The sequence below is a fragment of the Neofelis nebulosa genome, chromosome 8, assembly GCF_028018385.1.
Source record: "Neofelis nebulosa isolate mNeoNeb1 chromosome 8, mNeoNeb1.pri, whole genome shotgun sequence".
Taxonomy (NCBI): Eukaryota; Metazoa; Chordata; class Mammalia; order Carnivora; family Felidae; genus Neofelis; species Neofelis nebulosa.
The window spans coordinates 13,107,951-13,129,372 of NC_080789.1; the positions used below are offsets into that span (position 1 = coordinate 13,107,951).

A 21,422-nucleotide genomic window follows, 5' to 3' on the forward strand; every position below is an offset into this window, starting at 1 on the left:
AATTTTTCTCGGCTGCTTTTAATTTTAATTCCTTCTAACCTTTTCTTCTCGTTCACAGTTCCACTGTGGTGCCTGTGAGCTGATGTCTTCATCAAAGCAGACATCGCTGGTGAACATTCTGGGATGACCCTAACTCTCCCTCAGGAGCCTGCTACTAATTCCACCCATTACAACATGCATGGAGAGTTACCATTTTCCTTCCAACACACTCTACCAAGCACTTTTTTGTGTCTTATTTTGTTGTCTGCTGTATTGAGTAATTACCCAATTAAAAAAAGTTCCTAAAGGTCCTCATTCTTCCTTTTCCCCCAATCCTCTTGATCTAACTAGAAAACTTTTAGTTTCACATAAGTCTGAATTTTAGGAACATAAGATAACTTAGACCCACTCTTTTGATCTACTTCACTCTTGCATGTAGGAGGGACAGATTGCAGTGGCTCAAGGGGTTAGAAATGGTGCTATTTCCACAGGGCAGAAATTTCTAACTGACTCAGCCAAGGGTTTTGAGAACCAGAGAGTCATATAAAATCAGCCTTTCTGGGGCATCATAAATTCAAACATCAGACACACCAAGTCAAAGCCCCAAGTCCAGGGTACCAGAATCAGAGACGAGGATAGTTTCTCAAAGCCAAGAGCTGACAGCTCGGCTTTGATGGGAATAAATGCAGAGGAGGTTGGATGGGATTTGGAATGTTCTCAGTGGCCAAAGCCTCATGAGGAGAGACAGGTAGGCCAAGAGCAGGGAGAATAATCACTTCTTTGGGAGGACTTTTGATATTTCTGTGTGACCACAACTGTCACATGGGCATTCAAATCTTGATATAGAGTTTATGAAGGATTTTAACATGTGCTATTGTGTGTGACCAGATCTGCTAGTTAGAAATGATTATATTTTCTCATTATTATTGCTTAGAAAACTAAAGGATAGAGAAGTTATATGACTCACCCAAAGTTACAAGCTAGGAAATAGTTGAGACAGGATTCAAGCAGAGTTGTATCTAATTTAGAAGTTCTTTTTATTTATTCTATAGATACTTACTCAGTACTTACCATATGCCAGACACCATTCTAGAGGCTTATGAAATATCAGAAAATCAGAAGGACAAGCACCTACCCTTCTGGGTCTTACATTCTCTCCGTTATAACTACATCATGCAGACCTTCTTGGTAGGCTCTTGATCTAATGAGTACAGGGTGGTTGTACCCAGTGCAATAATACAGCATATCTGTTTATGAAAAGAGGCATTTTCCAACCACAATTAATAAGAAGAAGAACAAGCATTTATTAAAGATGTATTATGTGTGGAGCATTGCAAGAAGTGTTTTCTGTGCATTATCAAATTTATCTTCACAAGCACCCTCTGAGGCAGGTACTGTTGTTCCCATTTTAAAGATGGAGAGATTGAGGCTTGAGGATTTTTTTTTTTTTACATGATTCACACAGCTAGTCATATTACAGCTGGATTTGGATCCAGGAGAGTCTGACTCCAAAGCTCATGCCCTTTATCATAGCACCTCACTGTTAGTGGTTTTGCTGCTTGACAAAAAAAGAAGGAAAAAAAAAGAAGTGGTCAGAGATATACTCAAAAGGGGGTGGGGTACCATTTTGACTGGATGTCAGCAGGAGCTGCGCTTTTCTTTTTTCTCACCCACATCAATAGGACGGTGTTTCTGCAGGATTTCCAGCAACTGTGGGCTATGGTCCCTCTCCTGATAAGGTCTTGTGAGATTAAAACAATTAAAAATCAAAATGACTCTCAGTGACCTTCGTTAAAGTACTCACAAAAGAGGGCTCAAATGTATTTTTAAAAAAGTAAATAGGGGCACCTGGGGGCACTGTATCATAGTCAGTTAAGCATCTGACTCTTGATTTCAGCTCAGGTCATGTTCTCACAGTTCATGAGCTCAAGCCCTGCACCAGGCTCTGTGCTGACAGTGCAGAGCCTGCTTGGGATTCTCTCTCTCCCTCTCTCTGTCTCCCCACCGCCAAAAAAAAGATAAACATTAAAAAAAATAATAGGGCGCCTCAGTGGCTCAGTCAGTTAAGCATCTGACTTTGGCTCAGGTCATGACCTCTCAGTTTGTGGGTTTTTGCCCTGCGTTGGGCTCTGTGCTGACAGCTCTACCCCTCCCTCTACCCCTCTCTTGTTCTGTCTCTCTCTCTCTCTCTCTCAAAAATAAATAAATAAACATTAAAAAAACAATAAAAGGGGCACCTTGGTGACTCAGTTGGTTAGACGTCCGACTTCGGCTCAGGTCATGATCTCAGGTTGTGAGTTAGAGCCCCATGTCAGGTTCTGTGCTGACAGTTCAGAGCCTGCAGCCTGCTTTGGACTCTGTGTCTCCCTTTCTCTCTGTCCCTCCCCCACTCATGCTCTGTCTCTCAAAAATGAAGAAATGTTAAAAAAAATTTTAATAATAAAAAATAGAAAAGCAAATGTAAAAAGATTTCAAAAATAAATAAAATATTTAACAATAATAATCCAGGACTAAACTCTAAATTCTATAAGCAAAACACGAAAGTTGTGGAGAAACATTCATGGAGACAGAAGCTTGCTCCTGTCTTCATTGTATAGGGAAGTAAACAGGATTTCATTGTTGAAGGTGATAATAAGAAAAGTTAATTTTGAGTATTTTTTAATGCACAAAGGGTTTGACATTAAAGACACGCTATCTCCTCTTCTCAAAGTCCCACTAAAGGAAAAATGTCCCACACGATGATCAGGATGGGAGAAGGCTCCTTAGCAGCGGGAAGAATGGAGGGAAGGCAGAAGGAAGAAGTGGCAGCTAATCATACTGTGTCAGACTTGCTTTATGGCCCTGCATATTGTTAATTTTAGCAAGTATTTTTTTCCTGTATCCCCTTTAAAAAGTAGGTATTTGCAGTTTCTAAATGCATGTTTTGTATGTTTCATTATTTCTAAAATTAAGTAAGTACCTGTTATTTCTAAATTATCATAGTAGGAGCTGTGGGGAAAGAGCTTTATTTGAAAGCAGTGGTGCCTATTTTTAAAGAGCTTAGAGCACAGCTCCCATCGCAATTTGAAAAAAATAGGTTTATGTAGGCAATAAAACCACCTGTAATCTCATGGTAACCTAATAAAAACATTAACATTTTATTTTACTTATTTTAGTCCCCCCTCACCCCAAATACCTATTACTCATCTAAATCATGTCACTCGGGCAAACTGAGACACTGCCTTCCCCCACTCTGTTAGATACCTTTGCTCTTTCTTTCTACACCCACTCCCCTTAACCCTATTCTGTGTCCTGGGAATCTGGCTGGTATGGACACATCAACACTTTCTCCTTCCTCTGGCATCCAGTTGGCATTTGGCTAATGGGAAATCCCAGCAGGGTTGCAGAAGGAAGGAGTAGAGTGATATTGGGTTAATTTTTCTCCTTGCTCTCTTCCCGCAGGTTCACTGCAGGTAGACTTCATTTTTCAGTTGAAGATCAAAGCTCCTGTCAAGGAACTCCTGTCCATGTGACTTTCTCCTTCCAGGTGCCAGTAACTTTATCCTTCCATCCACCCTCCAGATTTAGAGGGTTGCCTCCACCCTGGGGTAATGTACTATGTGACTGTACTGCACTGTCCTCTCATCTTTGTAAGGAGTCTGTTTATCAAGCTTGTGTCAAATTAGTCTAACTAAAGCTTGCCATTTATCTCCTGTTGGGATCTTGATTAAAACAATAAATGGTATCGTATGAGGTCCCAGAATAGAGACCTTCAATATTGGGTCCTGGGATTGGGTTGCTCATATGTTTGACTAATGTAGGGATAACCTCCTTGCCACGGGGAGGTGGGATGTGGGTAATCCATGGTAAGTGGAGACATGCATCATGATTAGGGTTTCATCAATAGTAGCATGGATAATGTGCAGGTGGGGGACATAAAGTGCCTGTGATACCTTATGGATATGGTGATAATTATCATAAATATTGTGAAATCACATGGCCTCCTCTGTTGGCTCTGGAAGGTATTCTTGGGGGAGAGGAGAATTTGTAAGCTGTAAACACTGAACTGAGAACATGCTGGACACCTGGAAGCTTTCAGGCTGTGTTTGAAGAAGCCCTTCAGCTGCTATCATAGGGCAACTACAGTGAGGATGAGGCCACATGTCTTTGTAGCACCACTCATTATGCATCTGGTGCAATGCTACACCACAGAAAAGACTGTCATGGGAGAAAGTATGTGATCCCGAGTTGTGGGTTGAGTACATATGAGCAGGCAAGTATGAGACTGAGACTAAAACTTTAAATCCTTGAATTTCTCAAATTCCTCTGAGCTTCCTTTGGCTACAAGGCAGTTCTACCCATGCACCGCCTCTGACTCCCACCACCCACCCCCAGCCACCATCAGCAGCAGCCTTACCATCAGAGGGGCAGCTGCGTCAGAAGCTGAAGTTGATTATCCCAGGGCTCATTCCCAGCACACCTCCCTGTCTCCAGGCCTGTCACCAGACCCAACAGAGCAAGAATTGAGGAGCAGAAGGCTATTCCTACAAGAAAGAACTTATTCACCAGAAGAATTTCAAGGCTGGGACAGCAGTGCGGGACTGAATTATAAGGGTGTTTGTGCAAGTAGGAGAGAATAGCAATTTCTAACGGGCCAAGTTCATGAACACTGGAGCATCCTTCTAGGATTTGGGACTTAATGTGTTGGTTAAGCCATGTACCTTGGGCACTCGTGTCTCCTAGATTGGATAATTGAAACTCAGACTCAAAGCATGTGAGTTAATGAGGTTTAAATACTGGAACTTCCTTGATATGTTTCAGAGAAGGGAGTCTGAAGGTTCAGGGAGACGGAAATGTGGCAATGTGTCTACCCTGTGCCATCTCGTAGCCTGCCTCTAACCATATCCTCATAGGAGAGCCTGGAGACATGCCCTTCACCAAGTCATTAACACATTCACTAGTGAGAGGAGCAGAAGCATCCATAAAGCATGTTGTGTTGTCTGTATCCTGTGGGCTGGAGATTTGGGAACTGGATTTCCTGATCTTGATGGAGTTAATGGGATCCCACACAGCATAAGCTAGGTGGCAGCTCTTCACCATTAGACACAGAGTGGGTACAGGTAACAGGATAAACACAGGGATGGAGCGGTCAGAAAAACACTCTCTCAGGGATCTCTGAAGTTGGTTAATTGACCACAATATCCCTAAACACAAAGTAATCTACTAGGGTGCTGCTTTATATATATATATAGTAAAAATTCTAAGACTACTGGCCAGAAATATGACTTGAGTCTCTGCAGTGAGGATTTTCAACTTTTTACTTAATCCCAAAACCAAAACCAATTCACATATACACAATCTCTCAGCCGTGGGTGAGACTGGCCCTCCTTGAAGAAGGATCCTGCTATGTTTCTCCACGTGTATAATGTGAATGAATCTTCCTCATATATTTCTCCAAAGGGGACTGCAGCCACTTACTAAGGTGTTATGCACTGAAAAAAAAAGGATAATAGCTATGTTTTCCATGGTCATTAGATACTGGCTCCTAACTGATGCTAGTATCCAGAGACCCAAAATATCTCCATGGTCCACCCTTCAGGATGGGGTCTTATAGAGACGAAGTAATAGATGGGATCTTGGCTCTAGAAGGTCTCACACGGACCCAGTGGCCCAAACACCCACCTGTCATTTCTCCCCATTCCTGGAATATGTAGTGGGAATAAATATACAGAATTGTCAGAGTAAGTGCTATGATAGTTGAGAAGGTCAAGACCAAGTGAAAGGCCTTGTAACTAATGTGAATTGATAACTGTCCCCAGAACAAGACACATAAATCAGGAATTAGCACTTACAGAAAAGATTTGAGAGACTGCAGGAGTCATGATTCCTACCCAATTCCCATTTAACTCATCTGTTTGGCTGCTACAAAGGGCACTTATATCATGGAGTGTAACAGTTGGTTATCACAAATTTAGCCAAATGGTACTGCTACTACCAGCTATGATCCCAGAAGTATCATCTTTACTGGAGCAACCCAGCCCAATTCCTGGCACATGGAGCTATGACTTGGCAAATGCTTTTTGGCCCATCTCAATTAGTAAGCAAAATCAGAACCATCCTGTGTGTACAATAAAACAGTATATGACCATCTTGATCCAGAGCCATGTCAGCTCTCTTGGTGTTTGTCACTGTAGTCTGGAGGGGCCATGATTATTCTCATAACCTACTAAATATCGCCCTGGTCTGTTACATTGGTGACATTATGCTAATTGGTTATGGTTAGCAGGAAAGAGCAAACATCCCATATACCTTAAGATATATCCATGTCAGAAGATACTGGACAAATCCTGTTAAATTTCAGATGCCTAGCACATTGATGAAGCTTCTAGAGTCCAATGGTCTGTGCTTATCAGCATTATGCCATTGAAATCACAGCCTGTTTGCTGTGCCTTTCATCTTCCACCGCGAAGAAAGAAGTGCAGCACTTGCAGGCCTCTTTGTGTGTTGTAGACAACATGCATCATATTTGGTCATGCTCCTCTGACCTGTTTATTGAGTAACTCATAATGATGACAGCTTTGAGTGGAGCTTAGAGCATAATAATGCTCTGTAACAAGTCCAGTCTGTGATGTAAAGCATTACAAAGCTTTGTGATGCTGCAGGCCCAATGGTATTGAAAACATGTATAGCAAACAGAGATCCTACCTGAAGCCTCTGGCAAGCCCCAAAAGGTGCTTGACTCCTAGTGTTTGTAATGAGGACTTCTTCTGTGACAATTATTCTCTATTCGAAAAGCATTTACTGGACCCTGGTAGAAACTGAATGTCTAGCCATCAGACACCAAGAGACTATGAGACCTGAGCTGCTCATCATGACCTTGATGTTATTTGATACATCGAAGCATAAAATTGGCACATACAGCAGCCTTGCATTATAAAGTATAAATGGGATATACAGAACGGGGCCCCGATTGTCTGGGAGATACAAATAAGCTGCACTAACAGATGGTAAGACTCCCCTAGAGTCTCATCTACTGCTTTGCTACCTCTTCCTCAACTCACACCTCTGACTTCATGAGACATTTCCTATTGCCAATTAATGGAGGAAGAAAAAGTATGAGCCTGGTTTAATGATGGATCTGCAAAGTATGAGAGTATACACTGGAAGTGGATGGCAGCTGCATTTCCCCCAAGCTGGGATGTCACTGAAAGAAAGAAATGAAGGAGACTAATCCAATGGGAACAGCCTCAGGCACTACATCTGGTTGTCCAATTCATGGGGAAGGAAAGATGGTCTGAGCTGCAGATATACACCACCGACACATGAGCAATGGCTAATGGGTTGGCTGGCTGCTTTAGGGAAAGAACAAGATTGGAAGACAGGAGACAAAGAGATCTGTAAGGAAGAGATGAACTGGAACCTAGAATAGGTAAAGAGAGTGAAGACACTTATATCCTACATTGATTCCTATCTGAGGGCATCCATTGCAGAGGAAGCTCTTACAAACCTAGACAAGAACAAGTGTCTTGTGGATGTCAGTCCCTACATACCCTTGGGCTTGCTCAGTGGGCCCATGTATGAAGTGGGCATGACAGCAGAGATGGAGGTTATGCATGGTCTCAGCATCATGGACTCCCCCTCATCCATGCTGGCCTGGCTGTGCCATGCTAGGTGCCTACCTTGTCAAGACCGGAGGCCAACTCTAGGCTCCAGATATGGCACCATTCCAGGGAGAAGCGGCCAACTCTCTGTTAAAATACCATATCATTGAACCACTCCTCTAACAGATAGGGAAACCCTCTGTTCTAATAGGGATAGGCACAAATTCTGAGGGTGGATTAACCTTCCCAGCTCAAACTGCTCTTTAGCAACAGTGCTGTTAGTTCAAAAATACATTATGCTTTATCCATACTGTGATATCTGAAACACCATCTCTGTGGACCGAGAAACTCGCTTTACAGCAAAGAAAGTACAGTCGTGGACTCATATCCATGGTCTTCACTGACCTTACCAGTCCCTTCACTACTCAGAAGAATTGGCTTGACAATATGAGGGGATGGTTATGAAGGTCCCACGTATGGCGCCACGTGGGAGCCACACCTTGGGTGCCAGTGAGAACCACCACAACCCAGGAAATGAGAATCACTACAACCCAACCAGTGAGAACCACTACAACCCAGCCAATGAGAACCACCACAACTCAGCCAATGAAAAGTTGCCACACCCCCAAACCCTCCCTTTCCTCCAATGGACTTTCATTTCAAACAGCCCCTTCCAGCTCCCTTCTTTTATCTTTAAAGGCAAGGCCCACTCAGTGTTCTTAAGACTTGCCTATGGTTGGGCATGTTTTGCATGACCTGTATTATAATTATCCTGCTACTCCTGAATAAACTCATTTTGCTGGTAAATTAACTCACTATTTTTATTTCCAAGGTTGATAGGGAGAAGGGGAATGATATTAGAATATTTATTCTCCTGGATCACTCCACGGAGACTGACTTTAGGATGACTGTGTTCCTTGGTTTAATGAAGTCATAGCTCCTATCAAGATGGACCTCTCCATATACTACTTTCCTTGCCCCTTTCCCACACCTTATTAGACTTAGAGGTAGCAAGAGCTCTGTTACTAGCTCCTTATCATAAGTTTTCCTATACTCTGTCCATGCCTTTGTAAATAGTTTCCTTCTTGAACCTGTCTCAAGTCATTATTTTTAAAAAAATTTTTTTAAATCTTTATTCACTTTTGAGAGGCAGAGAGAGAGCATGAGCGGGGGAGGGGCAGAGAGAGAGGGGGACACAGAATCCGAAGCAGGCTCCAGGCTCTCAGCTGTCAGCACAGAGCCCAAAGAGGGGCTCGAACTCACAGACTGCGAGATCATGACGCTCAACCGACTGAGCCTCCCGGGTGCCCCTCAAGTCATTCTAATGTAAACTCATCGCCCATTTCCTTCCAGAACCATGACTGATTTACCTACCAACACCCTACAAGCATGGGTGAATATATCATAATTAACTCCATTTCCTCCTTGTCGTTAATGTTACTTATAATTATTATTTTGAATTATGCTGCAGAGAGACTCTCGCTAATGTGTCTTCTGTGTCTCTTCTCGATCTAACATTTCAACATATTTTTAGCTTAGATTCTGAAAATTGAAATGCCCCTTAAAAATTATCTGAAGTCTTTTCAAGTGTCTTAGTACAAATTATGAAAATGTTTTGTGAAAGCATTACATAAATTCATACCATGCAGTAGATAAGTGTGATCATTTTTTATACTTTTACCAATATTGAATATTTGTATTTAAAAATAATTTTGCCAATTCTGTCTTACAATCCATACTTGATTTCTAAAAATTTACCATTCTCTTAATTGCTAGTGAGCTTGTATCTTTCCCCACATTTGTTTATCAGATATATTTTCCTCATATGTGAATTTTCTGCCTTCTCCCATTTATTGAGCTAGCTAGTAGTGTTATTTTATACTGATTGATATGAGCCATTTATAGGAAAAATTAATACTTTGTTAATATTTGCTGCAACTGTTATTTCAGGTCTGATTTTAGCTTTTGTATGTCTGTGTGTCAGGATTTTAAAAATTAAATTGTAAGTGGTTGAATCTGTTAATCCTCTTTGTGCTTTATTCTATTGGTCTAAGCTTAGAAAGTTCTTACTCCTCTGGGGATTTAATTCTTATTCACTCTTCTTTTTTCTCTAGTTTTTCTGAGATTTGATATTTTTATATTTAATTATTTAACCCATCTGGAATTGATTTCTCTGCATGATGTGAAGTAAGGGCCTAAAATTGATTTTTTCCTCCTAAATTGCTACCCAGGGGTCCCAGCACCATTTGCTAAATAATCCTTCCTTTTCTTATTGATGTGTGATGTCTCCTTTATCATATATTAAATTCTCACACATACTTTAATCTATTTCTGGACTATCTATTTTGTTTCACTGGTCTATCTATTCCTAAGTATTCTAGTAAAAAAGGACTTCTTTAGATATGCTTGGGGTAAGAAGATATGCAAGGAAGAAACAGGCTGGTTATTTGGGATCAGCTGCAAAATTTTGATGCAATGATAAAAAAAATCATACCCTTTATTTTTTCCTGTTTCTCTTTTCTTTCAGAAAAACACTTCATTAAAAAAGAAAGGTCAAATTTTAGTCAACAGGGTATTAGCAGTTAAAAATGGGTGCAAATTATTAAAAAAAAGAATAAAAAATTTCATTTACTTTTTTAAATGAGCACAAGTCTCCTGGCCTCATAAGCAAGTTACTGGTGTCGTCCATGGTCCAGGAATTGCGTCTGAACTTAAATCCATGATCTCATTTAATCCTCAGATAATTTCTTTGTGGGACACATGTTGTTATCTCCATGTGTCGTGTCCCCAGGATTTCTTAGGCTTCAGTAACCCAACCATGATTCCAAACAGACACCCACTAACAGAGACAGAATGCACTCTTTCTCTGGCTTCATCCTCGACTGTAATGTAGGAGCCATAGTACTCTCCACATTCTTTACAAATAAGCCAGTGGAGTCCAGTGGTGTCCTCTGTCCAGTGGTGTTCTCTGTGATTAGTTGTCTCATCACCAAGTGGCATCTTACAACTTACCTCCTGTCCTGCTCCAACAATCTTGCTAATGCTCCACCAAGACAGCATCAATTCTGCTAAAACTTGCCAATACCCAGCCAAGGCTGCTGGTGCCCCATGTTGAAGGGAATAGAGCAGGGCTGGAAGAGTCAAGATGAGGGAACTTCAGCAGAAAGAGGATAACTAGGCTCCATCAAGGAACTGATCAGGATATGCAAGGAGCAAAGACAGAACATAGGTTATGATGTTAGTAAGGTTAGGAAGATAATTATGGAGTTGTTTAACTATAACCACAGGATGCTGAGTAACAGTTCCCATAAACCTGGAGGAAGTCATCAGGGCCTAGGTGACCATCTCCCTCTGTATCTCTGTCCTATTTAATCTTTTCCTCAATGAATTGAAGAAGGCACATTCATCATGTCTGAAATTAACACTGGAAGTGTAACATTGGAAGTAAACATAGGGTGATATAATAGGAACCCAAATCATTCTCAGTGGATTGGTTAGTGGACCCATATAACTGACTTGGAATATCATAGGCTGCTCAAGTCCTGGATGAGGACAGTAGTCCAGCGATATGTTCGAGAAAGGCTAGGTGTTAACTGAGTGTGACTTCAGCATGGCTGCTCAAATCTTAGCTGTCCTATCTTCCAGTTTGCTTCTTTTCCCCACCACGTTCTGTGTCACACAAATTATCTCCTTGAGAAGTCTTTACTTGGTATGGTAGGCAGACTTCTAAGATGACCCCCAATGACTTCTCCCACATACAATTCCCTCCTCTGTGAATATGGTGAGATATCACCATGTTAGGTTATAAGACAAAAGACATTTTGCAAATGTAATTAAGGTTACAAAGTTGACTTTGAGATAGATTGGGTGGGCCTAACATAATCACATGAGCTCTTTGAAAGCAGAGTTTTCTCTGGCTTGTGGTATAAGAGGAAATCAGAGAGATTTAAAGTGTGAGAAGGACTTGACACAATGTGGCTGGTTTGGAGATGGAGGGGCTATGTGAGAAGGGATGTTGGCAGCCTCTAGGAGCAGAGAGTGGTCCTGGCAGCAAAGAAATGGGAGCCTCAGCCCTGCAACCAAAGGAACTGAACACTCCCAACAATCTAGATGAGTTTGGAAGTGGATTCTTCCATAGTGTCTCTAGATATCTGCCTGGCCCAGTTGGCATTATCATTTCAACCTTGTGATATCCTAAGCAGAGAGCCCAGCTAAGCACATCCAGACTACTGAACCACAAAACTTTGAGTTAACAAGTGGGCATTGTTTTCAGTTGCTACGTTTTTGGTAATTTGTTATAAAAAGCCATAGGAAATGAAGACACTTGGTTAACGTGCCTTGATGTCATGATAACAAAACAAAAACAACAATAATAGTAATGTATTGCAAGCTTGCTATGCATTGAGCACTTTATAGGATTCCTCTCAATGAACCCTTAGCTCAACTCTATGACCTAGTTTACAAATTGCTCAAAGTGACCTGCTAATTAGTAGAGCCAGGATTTGAACTCAGCTGAACCCTTCCATTCAATTATAAAATGATCCTACTCTCCATGCTTCCTGGCTTGGTTCATCAACGTGCCCCTGGCCTGCAATCTCTTTGCATGATTCTCAGATACAGACGCCACACTCTACATATCATCATCCACAGTCTAAGGAGTTATTCCCCAAATAACCCTTCAAAGCTTCTCTGGCTACTCGAACCCTTGGATCTATTTCCTCTTTATTTCCTTAGTACCAGTTATTAGCACCATATTATTTGGCATTTAGTGCCAAATTGGCCAAAGTGGCATTTGGTGCAGCATTATGAGAATTTCCCCCATATTTTATTCCCTGTCTTTCTACTCCCAGTAGAATATAAGCCCAATGAGAGAAGCAACATTTCTGTTTGGGTCACTGCTATAGGTCCCAAGAACCTAGAATACTTGCTAACTCATTGGAGATACTCAATGCATTTTTGTTAAATGAATGAATAAACTTAGACACTTTTCATTCTCTCCTTCAAATTATGGTGATCTGATCCATTTAAAATCAACTTTTTCCAGAGTTCTCTCTGCATGGCCTTCTGCTCTCTATTATACTTGAGCTTCTTGGAATTCATGCAGAAGATGAAATGTTGGTGTTTTCCCTTGAACATATAGCCATTAGTGCTCTAGCTGTGGAAGGGAAATACTATTTATTGATTAACTGCTTTGTTCCTGGTCTTTACCAGGTATTTTACATGTATGCATCATCTCATTTAACCATCATGCTACTGTACAAAGTAGGTGTTATAACTCCTACTTAACTAGTTAAGAAATTGAAGATCAGAGAAGCCAGCCCAAGGTTACATGTCTAGTAGAGGCTATAACTGTCATTCAGGTGTTTCTGAATAAAGTCTACATCTTTCCACTCTACCATGACCACTAGAAAGTCAACGCTGTGAAAACAGGCTCTTAGTTTTTATTTATTTCTCAATCTTTAGTGCTTAGCACATATTCGGAGATCAATATACATCTGTTGAATAAAAGTGAATCAAAGAACAAATGACTGAATTAAAGAACAAATGACTGAATCATGCTTCTTCTGTAGTCTTACTTCAGAGAGAAAGACTCTCATCCAAGTAACTTTGATTTATATTCTCCTATGCATGTTTCTGCATACCTTCCACATTCTTCTTGGCTTAATACGGGTATTAGCATATCGGAATTGGAAGGGTTCTTAGAAGGTGGTTTTTCAGCTTCCCACCAATGTAGAAATCCTTTTTATAGCATCTTGGACAGATGGTTGGCCAGTCTCTGCATGAACACCTCCAAGTGATGGAAGACAGAGGAGAACAGGAGGTGGCCTGCTTTATTTTGGAAGCAGCTCTGATGATTAGAAACATTTTCATTGAATTGAACTCGATTCTGCTGTGTCAATAAGGATTCTTCATGTTGTAAGAAGCAGAAAGCAAAACTGAGGTTGGATTTAAAAATAGTGAGAATTGGTTGACTCTGTGATTGAGAGGTTCAGTGCTCAGGTGAGTTCTAGGTACAGTTTGAGTCAGAGGTCCATGGTGTCCTCAGAGTTCTGTACCATTTTTCAGGAATCCTCTGTGTCCTGACATCTTCCTTGGGCTGCTTTTGCCTTGTGGTGGGAAAAAATGGCAAGAGCATATCTAGAGCCTTGTAGCCACAAACTACCATTACAGAGAGGAAGAGAGAAAGCTTCTATTCCAGCCAATCAAGCAGAAGTCATGAGACTTACTGAGGAGAGAGGATTAGAACCTAATTAACTCATGGGTCCAGGATAATGAAACATGGTGATTGAGCATAAGTCAAGGGTTCCAATACTGTTATGTTGTAGGAAGGGAACTGTAATGAACACTGTCAGCTACCCTGCAATCCTTCCACCTTTCCAATAGGAACCACATTTTATTCATGTGTCTACTCATTGGCCATGCAATCCATGTGACTCAGAGGAAGCCACTCTATCCTGGCATAATTTCTATGGTTAACCTCTGATTAGCCTAATATAATCAGTGCATGAACTCCCCCTGGTGACTGTTATTGGCCTGGGGTTAGGCCATAACCTAACTTGAACCAATCAAATAGAAAGGAAAGATGGAAAGATCATATTCTGTGTTTTGGAAAGAGGGGTTTCTCTTTCCTTCATGGAGATGAATACAAATGTGTATAGTCCTGATTGCCACCAGCAGCCACTTTGTGACAATAACAATAAGAGGTCAGACCTCAGGCAAAGCTATTGATACTGGCAGCAGAATATAGATGAAAGGACCTGGGTATCAGTGTATTGTTGAGCTCCTAACAGCTCCATGCCTGAACCCCTCCCATCCATAGCTTCCGATGTCTTCATTATTTAATTCTTCGTGTGTGGGGATTTCTCTTTGTTGAAGTCAAAGTTACCCTTACTGGCCCAGGTAGAACAGATATTGCAGTGGCTATCGACAGGCAGGTGCAGCCTCGTGGCATCCCTCTGTCATCTGTCCACTGGCTCAATTTCCACCACTCAAGAATTTAAGAATGGGTGTCCTCTGACATGGTGCAGTGTTTTAAGTCAGCTAACATACCTACCTTCAAATTCACACAACTGCTCCTGGTGGAGATTGATCATGCTATGTTCTACCTTGAGTGGTTGTGTCATCCACACTTAGGGACCTCCGTCTCTGGTTTCCCTTCCAGGTAAAGCAATAGTGTTTACCACTGTTCTAGTGGTGTTGACTGTGGCTATTGCTGGAGTCTGGTTCTGATATGCTCACAGACAGGGCTATGATCTTAGTTTCCCAGGACCAGGGAGTGAATCGGAGAGAGAGAGAACAGGTCCCTGAAACCCTGATGGTATATGCATGAGGATGTGTTTCTTGGAGGTGTGCAACAGAGAGAGTGTAAATCTGCTGGTTAGCTGGAAATGAATACAAATCAGCCCTCATTTGTATTCATTGAGTCACAAGCGGGTTTGGGAGGCTGCAGATGAGGCGAGAGAAAGCCTGGTCTCAGCCGTGCCTCTAACTTATAAGTGAACTTGGGCACATTATTTGCTGAATGAGTCCGAGAGTCTTCTCTGTGAGGTAGGTTCATTAATAACTGTCTGCAGAACAGTCATGTACTTATGGGTCACATAGGGCCATCCTTGAATCCCAGCTCCACCGTCTGCCATTTGTGTAGCACTGAGCATGTTACTTAAACTTGTGAGCCTCGGTGTCCTTATCTGAGCGGTGGGAATAAGTAAGGATAGTAATCCCTAACTCAGAAGGCTACTGTGAGACTAAGTGAAGTAGAGCATTTATTTCACACAGAACTTGGCACATGGTAAGCACTAAAGCAGCGTTAGTGGTTCCCATCAATATTATTCTCTCATAGGGTTGTTACACATAGAATATGAGACTTTATTTTCCCAACTGATTCAACCCCAAGAAATAATCATAATTATATATCAACAATAAAAACTGCATTATGGATTTAAAGGATCACTGATATTGACCAGTACATAGCAATATACTAAGATAATGGAAACATCTATCTTTTGCCTAATAGAATTTTAGAGATGATTTAATCCTGCTCTCTTGTTTTATAGGTGAGGATACTGAAGTTCTATGAAATAGAATTGCTTGCCAATATCCAGAGCTAATTAGGGCAGATCGGGACCAGAAACCAGATCTCCTGACTCAGATATGGTTATATTTCCATCTGCTTCATTTTACATATACAGAAGCCAAAGTTGGAGACTGAATGCCCATGGTCACACAGGTCAGCAGCGATAGATCTAGGACTCCTATTTATGTAACTCACAACTATGGTGTACTTTGTATATGCTGAGCACTGTTCTCCATGCTTTGCGTGTATCCAAACATTTAATCTTCCCTACTACCCTATGAGTTACTATCAGAACTCCCACTTTTCAGATATGGATGGGGCTGGAGAACAGACCAGGTCAAATAAATTGCCCAAACATTCATAGGACACACCTGCATTAGAACACAGACCATCTGGTTTCTAGGTCTGCATACACCCCCATTACAGTGTCCCTCAGCACCAGTAAGTCTGAACTAACCAGCTACAGCCCACACAAGGATCAGCACTTGCATCTGGTACCTGCAGTTCAACTGTGGCTGTCTCTGAAGAACAGCCTGTGGCAGCATGCCAGACTACTGACCTGTGCTCCATGAGGGAAGGAGACTGCCTTGCCTTCCACCTCTGCATTCTGGAAAACCCACTGCTGGACCAGCATTGACATCAAACAGCAATTCACTGACTCACTGGATGACACGGGGCCAGGTTTTCAGTCAAGCCTGTGTGAAGCAAGAGTAGGAAATGGGGGTCAACCTACTGACTGGATTCTCCAGGTCTGGGTTCTGGATTCTCCAGGCAGCAGAACGGCCTCCTTTGTGCTGATTAAATACTCTTGGACCATTCCAGGGCAGTGGAGAGGGCCCCAGTAGGAAATTCTGGGCTTCTTTGTAATCTGGGCATATGGGGAGCTTGACAAATTAATTGCACTATTAAACGAGATGCGACTTTATTTGTTCTGCGACTAGTTACATGAAATAATAGCAGGGACATTTAATAAGAACTTACAATGCTCTAGGCACAGTATCAAGTAATTTACATAACTTAACTCCTTTAATCTTTGCAACACGAAGGGGTAAGATGCACAATCCACCCTTGAGACACAGGACGACTGAGCCCAGGAAGTTACATCACTTGTCCAAGGTCACAAAACTAGGCTGTGGCAAAGTATTCATAATCAAGATTTCTAATAGCAAAGGATATCCCTTTTCACTGTGAAACACAGCCTCGATTAAAATAGGGAAGGAGAAATATCATAGTAAACATATTAGATAAAAAGATGCATATGTGTTTTTGTGAGTTCTCTGGCAGGGAAGGAACTAAATGGCCAGTGAGTCTTGCCTTTAAGAGAGAAGCTTTAGTGGAAGAAACTGGTGTCCAAAGTGGGGAGGTAGGGGGAGAGTCTGCTGAGTGAATAGGCTTGCCAGGTGAACTTGGCCAAGTCAATTTTCTTTCAAGTCTAGAGAGCAGCCCAGCTGGAAAACTGGGCACAGCACAAGAGCCTTTTCTGAAAACCAGATCTCGTCACTGAGCCAGGCTTTGTCCCTGGGAAAGAAATTGCCACAAAATGAAAGGCAGGAAGGGTCCTTTTCTAACTGCAAGAGCTATTTCAGAGCTGCATGAGAATGCTGTGCCAGGAGGCAACACAATTAGCAAATCCTGACACCAGTGGCTGCTTCTCTCCTGGGCAACGTCTGTGTCGGAGCCAACATCTGCTGGCTTACCTTGCCCAGCCAGGACAGGGACTGTGCCAGCCTTGCTGCCCACACGCTCCATGCCAGGTGCACTTGGCAGGGCCCTGCTGTCCCCCTGAGGGCTGTGTGGCATGGCTATGTTGAGGAAGGGACAGCCGAAAGACCACAGGTGGCCCCACAATCAATGTTACTGCTGCCAACGCAACCTCTTGCTGTAAATACTGACCATGGCTCAGAAGAAAAGATAAGCCCAATAAATAAGATTGAAATGGACTCTGAGCATATTAGGATGTCTTTGCTGCAAGGCGCCAGCAGAATGTGTTTGTTCAACATAACTAATAATATTAGTTACCACTGACTAAGTGGAGACTCAGTGCCAGTCCCTCTTCTAAGGCTGTGTGAACATCATCTCAATGGATCCCTACAACAACACAGAGAGGAAGGTGCAATTGCACACTCCATTCTACAGGCTGGGAAACCGAGGCCAGGAGGCTAAGTAACCCGACCCACAATATCAAAAGTGACAGAGCCCAGGTAGACTTAGAATCAACCCCAATCCTGAAAACTCTCACTCCACACTGCCTTCCCCTCCAGTTCCATCCCTGGCACAGTGGATCTGGAAGCACATACCCCAGAGAGTCAATCCTTTTGAAAAAGAACACAAACACAAAAGACCATGTTTACCTATTGGATACGCTTTTGTGCCTCTAGATTCACACTCATCACTAGAAATAGCAGTTTCCCAGGAGTCCTGAAGCTAGATTGTGACTCTGGTCAAAGAAATGATTCTCAGAGCAAGTTTTGGAATTTTAAGCAAAAGTCTATGTGTTCTTTTTTCTCTCTGGGCCTTAATCTCATCTCTAAATCCAGGGGGAAGGACAGCAGAATATCTGAAGTGCCTTCCACCTCCAAAATGCTAAGGTTCCTCAAAAATCTGCACCACACACATGCTGGGGCCAAAGAGAACACAACCATCCCCAATGCACAGAGATGGTATATCAATGTTGGATCTATTAGCCTCCATCATTCTCCCTACAAATGGCCTCTTTTTCCTTTTCTGTCTATCCAAATCCTCTCAAGTAGTATAATCCCAAGTCATGGACCATCTGCTTCCTGAGGCCTTCTATGAGCCACTGAGCCAGACGTAGCCTCTTTTTCCTCAAAACCATGTGAGCTGGCAGCATGTTAGTGCCTCTTCTGTGCTGTCCTATAGCACACCAAGGTTGGAAACTCCATACTTGCCACCCCCCCGGACTGGCCGGCAGATGTGAGCAGAGCAGGTGCCCAGGGGATGGTTATGCTGGGGTAGAGGAAGGAGGAACATGGCAATGAAACATGCATGTAAAGACTTGGGGAACAGAGGAAGGGGCAAGATGTTTCATAGGTGCTGAGTGTGAGACTTTGGGGAGAGGGACACAAACCTAAACAATAATATTAGGAAATCTTGGAGTCAACTGTATTCCTACCCTTTGGTATTTTTAAGTAAGATCACTGGGGAAAAATTGATTGCCACTGATTACCTCTTGGTAACTAGACTCTTTCTTTGAATGTAACTCTGTACAGGGACTGGGCCACATGGAGCATGGGGATTTATACAGTTTATAGCAGTGTTAGCTGACAGTGTATTCCCACCAGACTCTACATCTATCTGTTTCCCACCCCATGCCTGTGATTTGCCCCACTGCCTATGGTTCCCTTCATGTCAGTTTGCTTTTATTATTTTTTTAAATGTTTATTTAGAGAGAGAGAGAGATAAGGGGAGAGGGAGAGAGAGACAGAGAGAGAGAGAGGGGTGGGGGGAGAAAGAATCCCAAGCAGGCTCCATGCTAATAGCGCAATGCAGGGCTCAATATCACCAACTGTGAGATCATGACCTGAGCTGAAATCAGGAGTCAGATGCTTAAATGAATGAACCACCCAGGTGACCCAGTTTGCTTTTGTTCTTACTTTTCTTTCTGCCTAGAATTCCTTTTCTTCCCATTTTTTGGAAGCCATCTTTCTAGACTCATCTGTAGCATCACCTTTTTGAAGTGTCTGCAGACATTTTGGCCAAATAGAAGTGTCCAGTCACTCTGATCCCAGCATTGTAGCCATGACAGTTATGTCAGACGATGGATGCTATAGACTTACCTCCATTGATTTGTTGTTTACAGATCTGTCTCCTCCCCAACACGGTGCAACCAGAGGGCTGAGACCCATATCTGATTCCTCTCCAATCCCCAACATTCGATAAATTTTTGTTGAGTTCACAAAGGTGAGAACTTTCAGAGCTCTAGTACAGAGTTTTTAAAATTATGTATAATTAATAATATCTCATATTTACTCTGTTTACAATTTACCAGAAAGTATGCCAATGTTTTTAGTGGATCACCAGATTTAATCTGTTCAACAACTCTGTGAATAACCTTATGTGATAGGTTCTACTATTATCATCATTTTGCTAAGGAGAAAAATGAAGCATAAGAGGGTCAACTCAAGTCCCCACTACTAGCCAGCATCTGAGGAATCTAAACTAAAGTGAGCTCATGTATTCAACCTCAAAACTATATTGTATCAAGAAAGGAGAATGCATAGAGGGAACAAATTATATGTAATATGAGAACAGAGGCTGAATATTACTAAAGTGTACTAACAAAGTAACATATCTAAATTTTAAATAAGAATGCCTCACCTTATAAATCTTGGTAATTATTGATTATATATTCTATGTTTAGTATACATAGCTGATTACTCTCCCCGCCCTAGGCAGCCACCTGGAGAAGCTTGGGATACGCCAGAGTAACAAAGCCATGATTTGGAATGTTCCTGCTCCTTCTCCATAGGCAGCTACAGATCCCTGAGCGCATTCACCTGAATTTCTTCAGCAAGAGCAACCAACTCAAAGACATCTTTGTGCACTAAGAAAGGATGCCCTGTGTGGAAAGAGTCAAAAGTCACAGGGATCCGCACCTGGTGGGCTAGGAGGCAAGAAGAAAAGCTCCATCCTCTTAATTAAGAAATAGAATGCAATGTTACAGGGAGAGAAAGGTCTCTGAAGCCACGAGGCCCTCAATTCCCATCTCTCACATGGCACTTCAAAAACTTTGGTAAAGTCACTTAACTTTGAGTTTGTATTTCTTATAGTAAAATGGAAAGGCTAATAGCACCTACTTTCCAGTGCAATTTGTTGTGCAGCTGAAATAAGAATGTACGTAAAGAACATGCACAGTGCCTGGTACATAGTAAGCATGAGATAGTACTCTGGCAGGTATGACTTGAAAATTGTGATCCTTACTTTCAAGCATACATATGAGTGTGTGCTCATGAAGTTGAGGCCATCATCAGAGATCCAGAAAAGTTCTGAGGAAAGACTGTATCGTGTAACTTCTGCAAAGAGTTCCCCTTTGAAGGAGAAACTTCATTCTGGTGCATTAAGTCACGTATTTTGTGAAATCAGGGAACATCTTCATTTAGACACAACTCATACACCTCTGGGCCCTCTAAAGTGCTTTGTGTGCAGCAAGATCTCACCAAACATGTAGCGAGTGGATTCATAATTTGAGAACTTAGCTGGAAGTCATGGTGGTGGGGAAGTAAATACTCTAGATTTATCCTTCCACATCTGCTGGCCACCTCCTTCAAGTATGCTTTCTTTTGTGCTGCAGAGACTGGAAAACTAAAAATGGCATTTCCTACCTAGCCTTGCCGCTACAATTTCAGATGTGATTTTGGTTGTGCAATCAGCCACAGCTGGCAAGACTTGAATCAGTCTTAAGCTAGGCAGGGAAGGTTGTAACCTAGGAGGCATTGTGTTGCTGGTATTGACCTTACAGGCTCTATATGAACCTGTGCACAAGAGCCCCTGTAGTGCATTCTTGGCCTCCATCATTCTCCTTATGATAGAGGCAGTAGTTCCTCTAGGAGCCAACTGTAGTTCCTCTACAGTGTTATTCTAGAAATCTATCTCAGAGGCCAGTTTCACAGCCAGGTTCTCTGGATCCTCCAATAATTCCCTGTTTTAAATCTCTCAAAAATTGTTAAAGGAGTCCTGTCATATACCCATCAGCCCTGATGGATATATCATCTGGTACCAGAAATGGCTGTAGGTGTTAGACTCCCAAGGATGGAAGTCTGAGATAGGTT

The 21,422-nt window shown here is 42.1% G+C and overlaps 2 long non-coding RNA genes across 2 annotated transcripts; one reads left to right on the forward strand and one right to left on the reverse strand.

Moving 5' to 3' along the window:
- Window positions 1–1,263: 1,263 nt before the first annotated feature.
- Window positions 1,264–6,503, reverse strand: LOC131518936 (uncharacterized). Its single transcript, XR_009265363.1, has 3 exons — window positions 6,268–6,503; window positions 4,376–4,502; window positions 1,264–1,537 (listed from the first exon to the last, which is right to left on the reverse strand). It is a non-coding gene; the product is annotated as an uncharacterized LOC131518936 (long non-coding RNA).
- A 9,109-nt stretch (window positions 6,504–15,612) lies between these two features.
- On the forward strand, window positions 15,613–20,406 carry LOC131518938 (uncharacterized). The gene is made up of 3 exons (XR_009265365.1): window positions 15,613–15,786; window positions 19,454–19,554; window positions 20,046–20,406. It is a non-coding gene; the product is annotated as an uncharacterized LOC131518938 (long non-coding RNA).
- The last annotated feature ends 1,016 nt before the right edge of the window (window positions 20,407–21,422 follow it).